Source organism: Manis javanica, chromosome 1 (assembly GCF_040802235.1).
Source record: "Manis javanica isolate MJ-LG chromosome 1, MJ_LKY, whole genome shotgun sequence".
Classification (NCBI taxonomy): Eukaryota; Metazoa; Chordata; class Mammalia; order Pholidota; family Manidae; genus Manis; species Manis javanica.
Window position 1 is genome coordinate 168,760,066 of NC_133156.1, and position 16,426 is coordinate 168,776,491.

Below are 16,426 nucleotides of genomic sequence, written 5' to 3' on the forward strand. Positions count from 1 at the left end.
GATAATGGGGAAGAAAACCATGGGTGAACTGAGAAACATTCAGGAGGTAGGAAGGCACTGACTGTGATTTCCTGAAAAGTGGTGGTTGAGGGAGAAGGAAGACTCCAGGGTAACTGTTGGGGTTTTGCCTGAAGTCATGGGGTTAGGACACTCCAGAAGAGAAGGGACTATCTGTGGGTCACCCACCAGGTACTTTCCAGCAGGAGCTGGAGTCTGTAGATTGAGTGTAGGAGGGAGGAGCAGGCAGGCTGTGTAGATCTGGGGGGTGTCAGAATGTGGATGAGATTTAATTTAGCCACTTGATAATATTTCTGAACAGCAAGTTTGTGCTAGGCCCAGTGCCATGGGCTGGAGATACAATGGTGAGCTGGGCAGACGCGTTCCCTTCTCTCTTGGGATTTATATTCTAGTTGGGGAGAAAGACTTCAAGGGTAATCTCACTAATGAGTATGTAATTACCAAGTGGCCTGAGTGCTGTGAAGGGGCAGAGTTCTATGGGCACATCAAAGAACAAATCAGACTCAGTAGGTCTGTGTTGAGAATGGATGGTGGGAGTGAGAGCAGAGGTAGGAGAATTAGGAGGCTGTTGGGAGATGGTGGTAGTTTGGATCAGGGTAGTAGCAGTGGAAGAAGAAGCAGCATGTATCCAGCAGATTCCAGATATATTTTGAAGGAAGAAGTGATATAATTTGCTGACAGATTGAAAATGAGATCTGAGACAAAGATGGGACTCACTGGGATATTAATTGAAAGCAGGAAATAAAATTTTGTTCTTTGATGTGTCCATAGAACTCTGTGCTGCCCCTAAAAATGGCAGAGGAAGTGTTGGAGGTTTAAGGGTAAAAGGGGATCAGACCAAATCAGAGGGTGTACAGAGCCTGACAAGCGTGAGAGCTGAATCAGGATGCTGCACAAGTCTCAGGCTCCTTATAACTGAGTCAGTGAACAGAGGGCATAATAAGAACAGTCCTAGTGGCTTCAGGACAGATTTTGGTAGTAAGGCCATGTGTGCCAGGGGTAGGGAGGGGGAAAAATGAGTATCCTTGTCCTTAAACTGTAGTTTATTATTTATAAGGACAATATTTGTTTAGATTGACCTAAATGTCAATCACTTCCTTTGCTCACCATCTTTTCTTGCATTTCTTCAAAGACATTTTCCTTTTTGCTGAATTACATTATATAGATGTTCTTTTTTTTTTTTTTAAGTGGTGGTATCTTTCACTCAAAGAGCAATGGAAACTATTCCTATAAACTGATTTGAGCTGAACAAAGTCACCTTTCAATGTGAACAAAGAAAGTATAGATTTCTAGGAAGGCAAATGAGACACAATTTATGAAGTACCAAGTACCTTTACATCATTCATTTTATTTTAAAAAGCACACAATAATCTTTTGGCAGTTAATGCTAAAGAGAAGGCAAGAAGGCAGGCAGGCAGACATAAAGACAGAAAGTCTCAGAATATAAGTTAGGAAAGGGCACTCCTTCTGAAAAGCCCTTTCTTAGTGTATAGCAGAAACTGGACTGGCAGTTCCCCAGCTCAGCAGAATGCCAGTCTCTCCTTCTCTTTTTGCCTCACTTGACACAAGATTGGGCTGTTAGATCTGCCACTGCAAAGCACCTTCTGTGCCCACTTTAAATGCATAATTCAGAAAGGAAATGATGAAAGGCCTGTCTTCCTTCTCTAGCAGGAGGAGACAATTGGGATAAGCAACTATGAAGAAATAAGGTGACTTTTAACACCACATCAGAATTCATATATATAGATGTTCTTTTAACAAAGTTCTGTTATCCATATATTCAATTTTTATTTATACAGAAATGCTCATTTTATCCTTGTATTTGAATGATAGTGTGTTTTCAGGACACAGAAATCTAGGTTGCATTTCTCACAACCCTTTAAAGATATTATTCTATATCTTCTGGCTTGTGTTATCCATTGTCTGAATAATTGTCATTCCTCTAGAAAGGATCTGTTTTCTCTCTCTGGATGCCTGAAAGATGTGCTCTTTGCCTTTGGTGTTGTACAGTTTCACTGAAATATGTATAGGTGTGGCTTTGTTTTTGCATATCCTGATTGTTATATGTCATCTTCCTTGTGTAACAAATTCTTGCCTTTTACCTGTTCTGGGAAATTTATGGCCATTAGCTCCTTAAATCTTGCCTCTCCCCTATTCGCTACATTTTCTGTTTCTCGAACAAGTGTTACATGTACATCATATTCCTCATTCCACCTATGTAACCTCTCTATTGTACGTGTCATCACCTTCTCTTTCTGAGTTGCATCCTCCATGTTATTAACTCTATCTTCCAGGTCAAGAATTCTCCATGGTCTTTGCTTTGATTTTCAACTATTGATTTTTAAATCTGAACAATAACACTTTTCATTTTTAAAGTTATATATTTTTCTTTTTCAAATCTGCCTTGGATTTCAGAGTCTCTTATGGCTTATTTAGATTTACAATCTGTCTTTTATTTGTTACATGTTGTACATATTTTATATCCTATGTCTGATAATTCCAATGTCTGAAGTCTTTAGAAGACTACCTCTATTGATCGTGTCAGCTTACTCTCCCTCCTTATGACTTGCATCTCTGTGTGTCAGTTGCCTTTATTGTGAATTCATATTTGGTTCATCTTAATCTGTGGGGTTTCTGACCATCCTCCAAAGAGGGTCTATGTGAGCTTCTGCTGCTAGTAGGTGAGGTGCTAGCTAGGTGGGAGCATGTTAGCCTTTTTGAGGGTCCCAGTTTGTTTCAGGACTCCCTGCATTCAGCATCCCTACCCTGCTGCCCACTGTGTTTGAGGGCCTTCAGAACATGCAGTTCCAGCCTCAGCACTTGCCCTCTGGTCAAATTCCTGTTTTGCACTTGCTGGCTTTTACTACTTATGTGCTCTACTACTCCCTAATCCGGTTTTGTAGCTCATCTTTTCGTTTGTTCTTAACTTTTTTATTTTGAAATAATTTCATATGTGCAGAAGAGCTGCACAAATAGTACAAAAATACTCTTCACCCAGATACCCCGTTCCTCATAAATACTGTAAGTAGGTGTATTTTCCAAAAAACAAAGCTACTCTGTTACGTCATCACAGCACTACCACCAAACCCAGGAAATTAATATTGATAAAATATGACCGGTAATCCACAGACCCTTTTCAAATGTTGCTAATCATCTCACTAATATCCTGAATAAATGCTGTCTCCTTTCTGGTCCAGGATCAAAATGAGGATCGCACATGATATTTAGTTTGTGTCTCCTAAGTCCTCATCGATTTGGGACAGTTCTTCAAGCTTTCCCATGTTGTTCATGACTTGGACATTTTTGAGGAGGAGAGGCCAGTTGTTTTTTCGAGTGTCTGTCCATTTGGACTTGTTCTATGCTTTGCTCACTACTGTATTCAGGTTATGTATTTTTAGCTGGGATACTACAGAGGTGACACCATTCTCCTTAGTGCATCATGTCAGGTGTCCCATGGCAGCAGTTTGTCCTATTATTGATGATGTTCACTTTTCCCACTTGGTTAAGATGGTGCTGTGACCTGAGTTGTGTCCTCCCGAAGTCTACATGTTGAAGCCCTAATCCCCAGTGTGATGCTATTTGGAGATGGGGCCTTTGGAAGGTATTGAGGTTTGGATGAGGATTAGGATTAGTGCCTTTATAAGAGGAGACACCCAGGGAACTTGCTCTCTCTGCCATGTGTGGACACAGCAAGGAGGTGGCTGTCTGCTAGTCGGGAAGAGAGCTCTCACCAGAGACCAACCAGGCTGACACCCTGATCTTGGACTTCCAGCCTCCAGAACTGGGTGAAAATTAATTTTTATTGTTTAAGCCACCTAGTCTGTGGTATTTTATTATGGCAGCCCTAACTGATGAATATAGATGGTATCTTTCAGGTTTCTTCACTAGAAAGTTAATTTGTAAGTAATTTTACTTAATCATTAGTAAGTAATTGATAATTATTTTGTAGGGAGCTACCATCAGACTAAGTATCTTGTTCCACATCAAATTTTAGCTACCAGCAACAACACAACTGCCTCTTGATTGCCTCCCTTCCTCTCCTTCTCCCTCTTTCTTTCCTTCTCTCCCTTTCTCCCTCCTTCCCTCCCTTCCCTGAGATCTCAAAAGTGACTGTCTCAGCTCTCAATTCATTAGAATCGTTACTGTGGCTCTTTGACATGAGCAATCCTTCCTTCTTCTAAATCAGCAGAGGCCAGATCTTTTGGAGTAGGAAGCAAAAATTGTTGAATCTCTTGTTTGGTATAGTATGGGAGGTATGACCCCCATACTCCATCCCTTTGTTCTCAAGCTGTTATGCTTTTGTTCTGGCAGGAAGAGCACCATTACTTTGCTGGTTCACAGCATTTGCTGCATCCTATAGGACAGTACCCTACTCCTCAAGATGTTGATTGAAGGTTAGTTTCTTAGGTTGACTTTTGAATCGATATATTTCAAGAGCAGGCCTTTGTGGATGATGGTATACCTAGCAACCCAGGACTCCTTTGGGTGTCATCTTATTTATTTACTTTATTATGAAGCGAGTTTCTTTGTAGGGGGTAATGTTGTATGGTTTACCATCACAGAGCATGATAGTCAGTAGAGTCCTTAGATGGTGTTATTGGTAGAGGTATGATAGGCAGGAACATATATCCATTTCTAGAAAGTCTATTTAAGCACAGGTTAATTTATCCTTCCTCCATCATGAAAGAGATACTGTGGAACCAATTAGAAGCTAGATATCATGGTATCATTGAAGATTCAGGGATATTAATGCTAATAACAAATTTGGTGCATGGTGACTGGAGTCAGACCAACTTGTGTTGGCAGTCTTCTCATGAGAATATAATCCATGAGTAAAGGTGTCGTCTGTCTTGTTTATCCAGTATACTTAGTGATAGATCTGTGTCTGAGACATATTGAGTGTTTAATAAGCAATACAGAATGAGTAAATGATTGATCACTAGCTGCTGCTCAGGAATCAATAAGATTCTCACCTTAGACCTTTTCTTCTTGAGACAAAGTCAACAATGAGATATATTTCGTGAAATTTTGTCTTCTGGGAGAATTTCCTTTCTCTACTATCTTTTGGGGCCACTTCTGTGTGGAGATGTAAGGCTGAAATCAGATACTGCTGGTTGATACTGCAGTATTGTGCAGCATCATCTATAAATCAAGACTATGATTAATTTAATTTAATTTAACTTAACTTAATTTAATTTAATTTTTTTGTCCCAAGTCAGCTTCCCGTAGGGCCATGTTGCTTATACTTACAGAATATACAAAAACTCCCAACTATGTAACTTCTTATGTCTTCATGAGAAGCCCACTTCACAAGTCCCATCCCCCCGGCCCTCTTTTTCATTGCAACTTGATGAAATGTTGCTTCTGAGCAAGGCTAATGCTTAGGTTAGGTAGATCTGATAGTACCCAATCCATGATGGGCATCTCAGGTCTCTGGTCAATTGATACTCCACAGTTGGGTATTTAGAGTCTACCAAGTTCATCCTCAAGACAGGAGCTGCATCTTAAAAGGAGAAGAGTTATGTACCAATCAGAACACACTTTCATTCTAAAATTTTAGTAACTTCTACAGTCATTCTCTTGCTAGAGCTTGCTGTAAGCTCCATAAAGCATTCTAATCTGCTGTGGGCACATCAAACACCATGTATATATTGAGACAGGATGGTAAGAGGTACTCATGATGCACTAGAGAGCTTTCTCCTTCTCTGGGCTCTTCTCCAAGATGTCAGATTGTAGGTTGTAGGTTCATCCTTGGGGTAGGACAAGTACATATATTATATGTTGATAAATAAAGCATTGTACTTCTTTCTTAGTTATAGGGGATGAAGATTACTGGAATTTGTCACTTTGGACTGAATATTTTGTTGTCTTTTAGATTATGTAACCTATGGAAACTTCACTAGGTAGCAGCCCTATATGTTTTTGAAGATTTATTTTCTGCTTTCTCCAATATGTATATTTTATAAAAATAAGTATAGATAGCTACTTCTTATCTTCTGTTATTATTCTGTCACTAACAAAGACAGTGCTAGCATGATGTGCTAGACAGATTTATGAGTAAGCTCTACTAACATTTCAAAGACCATATTATCCCAGTGTTACTTTTAAACATGTACAAATATGAAAACTTACTAATTTGTTCTATGAAACCAGCAAAACCCTGATACTTTATAAGCTGGATAGCTCTCCAAAAGAAATCTGTAGACAAATTTCACTTAAAAATATATATTCCACTATATATGAAAAACTGTGTTGGGAAACAGACTTTTTGGGATTCTTGTTTCTGCATGTCTTGCAAACAGAGTTACTACCTGCCCTTTTGTTCTAGACTATATTTTCAAGGATGTTTGTAGCGTGAACACCTTGGAAAATAATGCTAGAAACTCTACCTGGAATAAAGAACAGGCTTGCTTACTGTCAAGCATAATGAAAATAATGTCTCCCTCCAGCTGCTTTGCTTACTTCTTTTCATAAAAGATTCAGGTTCCCTATGCTTGGAATTCTTCAGCTGTGATCCAAGCCTACTGTATGTATAGCATCCACTGGTGCTATCCCTTTGAGATTTGTGGGACGAGGGAAACCATGGGAACATGATGTTATGCTGCTTGCTGTGAGTAATAACATCCATTGTCTCTGACCCAAGAGTCTCATGTATTTGGTCAACTCATGTGACACTATGCAGGCTAACTTGTAAACTGGCAGCCAAGGAAAACATCTCAGGCCTTTTACAGTTCTCATGAAAGTCTTAAATTATTATCAGGTTGAATTCAGCAATGAGTTAAAAGATCATATATCATGGCAAAAATATGGTTTATTCTAGTTATTCAAAGATTCATCATCAGAAAATCTATTAATGTAATTGATTATATTAAAAAAGCAAGAAAATGAAGCATACCCTGAAAAATCATTTATTAAAATCTATCATTTATTTCTCATTAAAACTAAATAAAACAGCAAACATCAACAAAACTCTTGTTGAGCTAGGAATAAAAGAAACATTTCTTAATTTAGGGAAATCTTACCAGGAATCAATAAGAATGCTTTAAATGCACTTCCATTAAAGAGAGGAGCAAAGCAAAGTTTTGCACTATTACCTGTAGTATTCAGCACTGAACTGAAGTTAACTCATCAGTAAGAATAATGTGAGATTTACACATAAAAAATCATTGCTTTCCTATATAGAATGGACAATCAATTGGAAAATATCAATGAAAAAAATCACATTCTCAATAGCAATAAAATCTACAAAAGTCCTCGGAATAAGTTTAACAAAGAAAAAGCAAGCTCCACCTTGTATATATTTTTATAAAAATCTTACTGTCATAAAAATGCTTTTGGATAGGAAAATTAGGTATATAAAGATGTCACTGTCCTCCAAAACAATTAATAAATTTAATGTAATGTCAATTGAAGTCCCAAAATAATTTTTTAATGTAACCAGTGAATTTCAATGCTTATCTGAAGTAGGAAATACATGAGACAGTTTTAGAAAATAGAATATATATATATATATATATATATCATCACCACCCCTGCCCTGCTTACTAGGTGTTAAGATATAACTTTTACAAACTCTAAAACAGTATGTTTCAGTGCAGGAAAATACAAAATGGATCAAGGAGGCAGTTTGGAGATTTCACAAGGGACCCATCTACATATGGGAATCTAAAATATCAAGGTGGCATTTCAAATCAGTGGAAAAAGGGAAAAACACTCAAAACAAAGAGTTAGGGTAACTGGAATCCATAAAGAAAACATAAATTTAAACTCTTATATATACCATATAGAAAAATAAATTCCAGATGAGTTAAAGAGGTAAGTCTGAAAAACAAACCCAAAAGTATGAAAGAAGATACAGGTGGATATTTTAATAATCTTGGAAATATCTGCATTTGAAAGGTAAATAATTACTTTCCATATTATTTCAGCTACCAATGCATTAAAAAAACAAATCTGGAACAGACTATTCACACACAAAAAAAATAGAAGATGCCAATATATACATAAAGATGCTCAGCCTTATTTGTAGTCAGGGAAATGCAAATGAAAACAAATTATTATTTTGTTTTTACTCATTCTATTAACAAATTGAAAAAGATAGATCATTTCTGAATTTGGCAATGGTGTAGTCTTACACATTACTGGTGCCAATATGAGTTGCTTTTATTTAGCAGTTCTGATGGCAATACTGATATCAAAATTTAAAGCACTAATTTTTTTAACTCAGAAATTCCACTTCCAGCAAATTATTTGAAGAACCACTGTAATACGTGCACAAATATCATTTGATACACATATATATAACCTTGTTCTTTTCTCAGCAGCCTTTTCATGGTGTCTAGCTGCCTTCCAGAATGTAACCTTTAAAGTCAGTTTGAGTTGTGTTTCTTTCATGTAGCATATTGTGGGATTTTATGTTTGAGGCATCCTGAAAATCTTGCTCTTTTATGAATGAGCTTATCACAGCCATATTTATTGTCACACAGCTTTACTCTAACTTCTGTCATCTTCTTAAGTTATTTTTCTCTTTGCGATTTCACTGCTTCATTTTTACATTTTACTAAAGGACGGTAATTTCTTTTTTTCTGCCCCTCTGCTTATTGATCCTAGTTCAATCCTGCTGCTTGACCTCTGGGTCTCAATTTCATCTTCTGCAAAATGAAAATCGTAATATTTATTTACCATCTCCTGGGGCCTCACCTTTGCTACCTGGCAACTCTTTAGGAATCCATCCTAAAGTCTGAATTCTGCAATTCCTGAATTTAATTTCTTTAGTCTTCAAGGGGAGGGGACCCTTTTCCCTCTGGGTTTCTGCCTGTCCTCTGCTAACTGTTCGTAATGGTTCCTGTCATAACAATGAACTCCTACCCCTGATTGCCTGGGAAAAGGATTGCACAGTTTGAGTTGCTTTTGAGGTTTTAAACTTTTTCTGCTACCAGAACAACCAGACAACTGCCAATCAGCCAGACAGACCAAATTCCCTAACTCCTGGCAAAACCATGCAGAGAGGGGCTCAGGGATGGTCAGACCAATACCAGAGCCTGGATGTAACTGCCTCTTTGTAAGGCTCCCTCCCCGGGCTGTACTGCAGTTCACTCTAATGTGTGTGTAGAGCCTACCTTGACCCTCCTTTACCCCCAGCTCCCTCTCCCTCCCTCTTTCTGTCTAGACCAGTGACACTGGATCCTAGCCTGCAGATAGAGAGGCAATGTGGCCTTGAGCTCCACCCGAAGGCACAGTAATTTGGACCTCTTACTCTGCAGGCACTCGGCAGTAAATCCTGTGCTCTTATTGGTCGCGAGAGGCCCTAAGATTAGTGCTTTATGGGACCGTCTTTTATACCTGACCCTCGCCAGCCGGCAGCCTCTTGGAAGTCCCTTTCATTGGCTCTGATCCAACGCCTCCCTTTCAGCAGAGACCCCACCCCCAGACAGGCCAAACCCCTCTCTACCCTTCCTGGGTTTGACCATGGGGTATAAGGGAAAGACTGCTACTAGCCTGGGCTGGGAATATTTCTGCTCTAAGGCACAGGTCTGAATCTCCAGGGCTTGGTTGGAATTTCAAGAGATTCGCGAAGCTCTCTCTGCAGGATGCGCCATTCTCTGGCGTCATGGTGTGTTTTCTGGCTTCTCATCTCTGAGACTGCCAAGCAGATAAAAATCTATTCCCAGTGTACCTTAGAGCAGTTTTTCATTCCACCCACATGGAATCCCTTATAAAGAGGGTAGGGGGCTTTCTCTCCTCAAATCTTTTGGTCAGGAGAAGGACTTCTCTCAGTCTGACCCAGCCTCGCTGAGCCCGCTGTCTGGGTGGACATCCTCCCCTGTGTAAAAGGCAGCCGGCAATTCCCATGAGAGCGGATCTAACGACCTGTTGAGAGACCCAGTGGTGGAAAGTCATTTCAACATCCAGATTTTAAAGCTGGTTTATAAGTTCCTCTGAAGTGTGCGTTCTATTATGTTTTATCCATGCAGGGAACAGTAATCTTTGAGTGGAAGGGAAAACCTATCAGAAGAGTTCAAGTGACACTGAAAAGAGGCATCTGATTATCAGAGCCTGATGGGTGGCACAGGAGGTCAGAATATCTGGCATAAGTTGGGAAATAGACTCCCTCCCACAGGCCTGGGGAGCCCCCACCTTCCTTAGCCTCACAGGCAAGAGATCAAAGAAACAGAGTAAGTCTGGATCCCACGTCAGCAAACAACTGCCCTCAGACCAATTCCACATGAGGCCTGTTTTTGTACACAGCCTAAGAACTAAGAATGGTTTTTACATTTCAAATGCTGGAAAGAATTAGAAGAATACTCTTTCATGACACATGAAAATTACATGAAATTCAAATTTTAGCACAAATAAAGTTTTATTGGAACACAGCCTCTCCCATTCATTTGCATATTCTCCAAGGTTTTTCTGGGGCCCCCCTTGCAGAGCTGACTGGGGACACAGACCATGTGACTTTCCAAGACTAAACTATTTAATCTCTGGCACTTTACAGTAAAAGGAAGCTATGGGTTGACATCATAGGCAAAATAAAGCCCTTGATTCGGCATAGTTGAAGTAGAATAGGTTTTACAGGTAGGTAGATCTTTGCTCAATTCTTGGTCAGTTAAAAACATTATTATTGTTATTATTATTATTTTATTTGGAGAATATGCCAATGAGGTGGTCAGAGCAGTATGTTAAGGATAGTCTTTGCCTTTGAGCAATTTTTTTCTTTTCTCTTAGCTGGTTTTTTTTTCTTAATTAAAATTTTGTGGGACTGTTCTTAGCTACTTTTAAAAGGAAAGTGTGAAACTTGTATAAAACAGTGACATGAGGCAGCATTCAGCACTCACTCAGTCCCTCTTGCAGGCACAGTGCCACCTAATTGTTTGCTCTGCACAAAAGGTGGATCTGAGAAGAATCACTTCTTTATTCTTTCCCTTGACATCATTTCCCCCTCATCTGGGGAGTCTGGATGCTCGGAGATTGAGTGCAACATGTATCTGATGATAGGTTATACCAAAGCACACCAAGACTTAAATCCTTCCCGGATTTATGGAGATTTTCTACAGCTTAACTAGATTTCTAATTGTCCTCCATGTGTAACTCTATTTCTAATTGTCTTCCACATGTACTGAAATGTACAGTATGTGTTAATCTCAAATTCTTTTCTGTTTCCATAATCATGGTAATGTTTCCTGCACTCAAACAGTAAATCTAAATTGTTCCTTAGGTTTTAAAGGGGGAGCCAGATTCACTTGTATGCTTTGCAGCATAAAGACTTTTGGAAGTGCGTGGGAAGGGCCGGTGCGCGTCTCTTTCCTGTGGGCCCTGTGCTGTGGCTTCCAGGCTGAAAGCGTGATTCACATGTCCATTGTCTCATGACAAGGTTTCTATCATTTCTCAGGTGTTCAGAAGGAAATGCGGAAGGGTTCCCACATATTCCGCATATCGGAAGTTCTGCTCTTTCACAAACAGCTCTATTCATAGATCGCAACTCACAGGTTGGTTGTTAATTTATTTCCCAGGGGCATTGAAGGCACAGACCGAAAGATAAGACTCATATCTGTTTACATAGCCATTTACCTGGACATTTTTTTAGGCAACTGTATCTAAGTCTTCTGTGTGACTTTAGACAAATTGTATAAACATCACTTCCCTCTCATGTGAAGTTGGAATAATACATTATCTGCTCTATCTCATGGGGCTGTTTCCAGGAATTAAAGGGGATAAAATATGTAGTCATCTCTGAGAAGGTGAGCATATTTTAAGGGAGAGTGCACAGTTCTCTTCAAAAGAAGTCCCTATTTTCTGACAGTCCCTTCTCTGTCTCTTATGACCCCATCCCCAAAATTAAGGGCAGTTTTTTTCTTTAGTTGGGGACCTTGGGTTTGTTCTTAGGCAAGTTGCTTGACTTAGCCTCAGTTCCTTCATCTGGAAAATTTCATCTAAAAAAAATTTCACGTATGGGTGTATAAAATGTTATCATTGAGGGAAGCTGGGGGAAGTATACGTGGGGCTCTTTGTATTACTTTTGCAAATTTCTGAGTCTAAATTACTCCAAAATACAATTTTAAAATATGATAATTAAAGCACTTGACACAATGCCTAACATATTTTAGAAGCTTATATATGGTAGGTTAAAAAGTAAATAAATGAATAGGTGAAAATTCTTTTGTGTGATAAGCACTATATAAACTTGAGCTTTAATAATAATATTATACTGCTATTTATAATTGTATTCTAACACCATAATAATGAATAATATCTGTCAAATACTTACTATGTACTGGACTCTATTTTAAGTATTATGTTATTTAGTTCTGACAACATCAGGTGGTTTATGATTATTGTCCCAATTTTATAGACGAAAGCTGGGGCACAGAAAGGTTAGGTAATTTGTCCAAGCCCACAAAGCTTAGAAGTTGAGGAGCCAGAATGTAAACTCAAGCAGTCTGACTCTAAAGTTCTCATTCAAAGAAAAAAAATTACTATTTAGTCACTCCTGGAGCTTCAGCTAAGATGCAGCCTTAGGGTGGGAAACCCACACCTGGTGCTCTCATTTCCCCTCTTTACTTCAGAATGTTCCCTGGAGGCTTGTGTTGGGTGGGAATTTTGAACTACTTAAGGACTTCCCCCAACCCTCCCCTGCAGTTGCCCTCACTTGGCCCTCAGGCTCACAGATGAGGTTGAGCAACTCCGATTTTTCACAAATTGGCTTCCTTGGCTTCTGGCTAAAGACTCAAAGTCTAGGCTGGGATTCCAGAGCCTGTATTTTTTATAAGCTCTACATTCCTTTCTTTCTTTTCCTCTTCCCTCCCTCCTTCCTTCCTTCCTTCCTTCTCTCCCTCCCTCCCTCCCTCCCTTCCTTCCTTCCTTCCTCCCTCCATCCCTCCCTCTCTCTTTTTCTCTTTCAAATTAAATGGGAAGTTTTATTTTTATTTAAAATTTCCAACATTTAAATATAGTTGATATACAATATTATATTGGTTTCAGATATATAACACAGTGGTTTGATGATTACATGCATTACAAAGTGCTCACAATGATAGATGCAGTTACCATGCAAATAAATTGCAGTATTATTGGCTATATTCCCTATGCTGTACTTCCATGCCTGTGAGTGTTTTATAATTTGAAGTGTGATAAATTCTATAGATGAATTCTTATTAGCCAATTTGGGAAACAATGACTTAGGTCTGTATTTTCCAGGGATACCTAATATAAAGCACATGGTGGTGGTGATGGGGAAGTTTGCAGCAAGGGATAAACATCTCACTCTGGACATTCAGATAGGGGTGGATTTGGGGGCAGACAGTCCTTGGTTCTCAACCTATCTTTTCTGCTTTTGAATTTTGTGGTCACTTGGTTTCAGTTTTCTTTTCAAGATGGAAACAATTCAACCTAGTCCACAGGATTAGCATAAATGTCATAGGAAGCCTTGTACTTTGTGCAATACTATTGTTGTTATTACTTCACCATCTTACTACCATATAAACAGGGTTGAATGGTCAGCCAAGTGGCCAGTCACCTTGGATGGTGGGCAGTCAGGCCTTGGAGTATTTCAATAGTACAGTCAATACTGATTCAATGGAGGAGGCATTACAGGGATGGGAACATGTAGTGAAGAGTCTCCAGCAGGTGAAAGCAACCCTAACAAGACTTGCCTCTTTAAAAGGCCAACAGTGGTTGCCTCTTAAAAAACCCAACAGAAGAGGAATTGATGATAAATAATAACAAATACATTACCACTATTATAAGACTTGAACAAAACAAGCCCACTGACTTTGGGAATAATGATAGCTTTGCATAAAAGGATAGACCTTTTCACTAGCCTACTGGTGCCAGAAATGATTCTCCCTTTCTGGAGAGACCCAGCCTCTTGCCCCCAGGGATGAGGTCTCATCCTTATGGGCCTTGTTGGAATACAGCATCGTAATGTCAAGGTTCTTGGAACTTGCAACTGAGCACAAGCAGAAGAGATTTCCTCACATGTCCTTCTTAATCAGGTCTCAATCCTCTCAGTCTCTGGAGATAAGCAAGCCAGCCCAAGTCAGGAGACAGTTTAATGTCCATTTCAAGTTTTAGTATCATAAGCGAGATAAAAGAGTACCTTTAGTAGTGGGAACTATTTCTGTTTTGTTTTGTTTTTTTACAATTTTTCTATTTTACTAATTGAAGCAAAATGTGTGAGGACTGAATTGGATAAACTCATGTTCCAAAGCTTTGGGGCATCATATATCTTATCATCTATGGAGACATGTTTTAGGGGGCACCACTCGTTTAGAAAATACAATAAATGATTATATGGAGTAGCTGGGGAGCAAGGGGACCATGCGTGATGGTCCCTAAGTACTCACCTTCTGACACGATGGCTGTGGCTGTGTTACTGAACTGACAGGTCACTTCTTGGTGAGCTGAAATCAAAAGATGTCACCAGAAGTAGCTGTCACACAGAGAAAATTTTATTTGCAGCAAATAAGTTACAGGGGTGGAGGGGTGGGGATGTCAGCATAGGCCCCTAAACTAATTATGCCTATACACGTTGTCCTTGTACCGAGATTCGTGTTACACTCCCTATCCCCAGGGATTTATTATCACAGTGAGGCAAAGTGTACCTTTCTCGGACATTTCTTGGTTGGTCTGCACCCTCACCGCTCCTGTGGTGTAGTCTAAACTGGTTTAGAGCAGTTAGCGATTGCATCTCTTCCTATACCTTAACTGAAAACAACTTTGAAAAACATCAGGTGCTTTGGGAAACTTCAGGGTCCTGAAACAGAAATGGGTCAAACCAAAGATTTTTGAGCTGCTCGGAGCACTAGACAGTGACAGCGGTAGCTGTGTGTTGAAACTGTTGGAACACTAAATACCCCGAGATGTCCTGACCTTAGCTGGAAGGTGAGCAGGAGGCCTGAGGCAGGCCTATAGACCCAGCTTTTTTAAAGAGCTTCCTCCAGTGGTTCGGGCACACATCAGAACTTGAGACCCACTGAGCTGGCGAATTGCACTGTTTTGTTTGTCCGGAAGAAGTTAGTAGCCGCTGGTTCAGTGACCTCTAGATCTAATCCAGTCTCTTAACCCTTTGCCAGGTGGTACACCAGTTTATCCACTGTTCCCTATTCCATCTACGCTCAGCCTGCTCCTTGGCTGGTCCGGGTTCCTTGCCTGGTGGGGTGACCCAAACCTTTCTCCCTGAAGGGCCTGGCCTCAGCAGACCGGCCTGAGTTGGGCTGTTGTGGTTTCCCACTGAGTTTTGTCCTATGGGAGTCCTAAGAGGCACCCGGGAAGCCCTGCATTCCTGACATGTCCCCCCTGACCTCCATTGTGTGGTTGCAGCTTGATTTTCTCTTGAGAGTCAGGATCAGTCACCCCAAACAGTACAGTGACCCCTTAGCCTGCTGATTCTCTGGAGTGAGGGGCCAACGGGGCCAGGTGGCAGCCCCACCTTCCACTTCCCTGCTGTGTCCTGTGGAAGCGTCCCCCTTGGGACTAAGACCTCTCGATCAGCAGGGCCCAGCATTGTGGAGGCAGGAAGCAAAATGCTGGCTCTGGGTGACCAGGGGTAACAGTGAGAGGAGCTGCTGCTATTTCCACTCCCGGATCCCCGGCCCGTGAACTGTGGCTGCACAGGGGACTCTGTGGAGCACATGCAGAGCTCTCGCCCGGCCTGGTCTTGTCACCTAGTTGATGACACAACTGAGTCCTCAAAAGGCCATCAACTGTTCCATGAAGCCTTTGCTTTAGGATGATAGGGAGCACGCCCTACAAGTGAATTCTGGGATGGCTGCAATCACTGTCCTCATGCGCTGTGAACTAAGTTCTTGGCCAGAAGCAGTGCTATGTGAATAAAGGTCCCTAACTCCACAGATGATGGTTCTAGCAGAAGCACTGTGGGCAAGAAGGCACATCCATATGCAGAGTAAGTGTCTATTTCAGAAAGAACATTATGATGGCAATAAAGCCTAATTTATACAAATACATTATCTTGGAAACATTTTTTAAATACAAAATCCAGGGAGTAAAAGGGGGAAATCTCACTTTACTCCCTTCCCTTCCCTTTCCCTTTCCCTTGTCTACAGACAACCTCAGTTCTTTCATGAGAGTTTTTGACTTAAAATTGGCACTGCTTTTTGTTGTGCATTTACACACATGTATGTGAATATATAAGCAGAGCTTTTCCCTCCTTAATTCTGAATGGCTCCTATTATACACACTATTTTAGAACTTTCTATTAAAATTCTTTTTCTTCAACTCAAAATATTGTTTTGATGTGAAGAGAAGATTATAGGTGAGATCTCTTCTCTATCAATATCTACATGCCCATCTATGTCTATATAAAGCATTGTAAGAATACAAATAGTCACTTACCCATTGTGTTACATGTGTGTGTAAATAGTTACATGAAATTGTATCATGTGTAGATTAC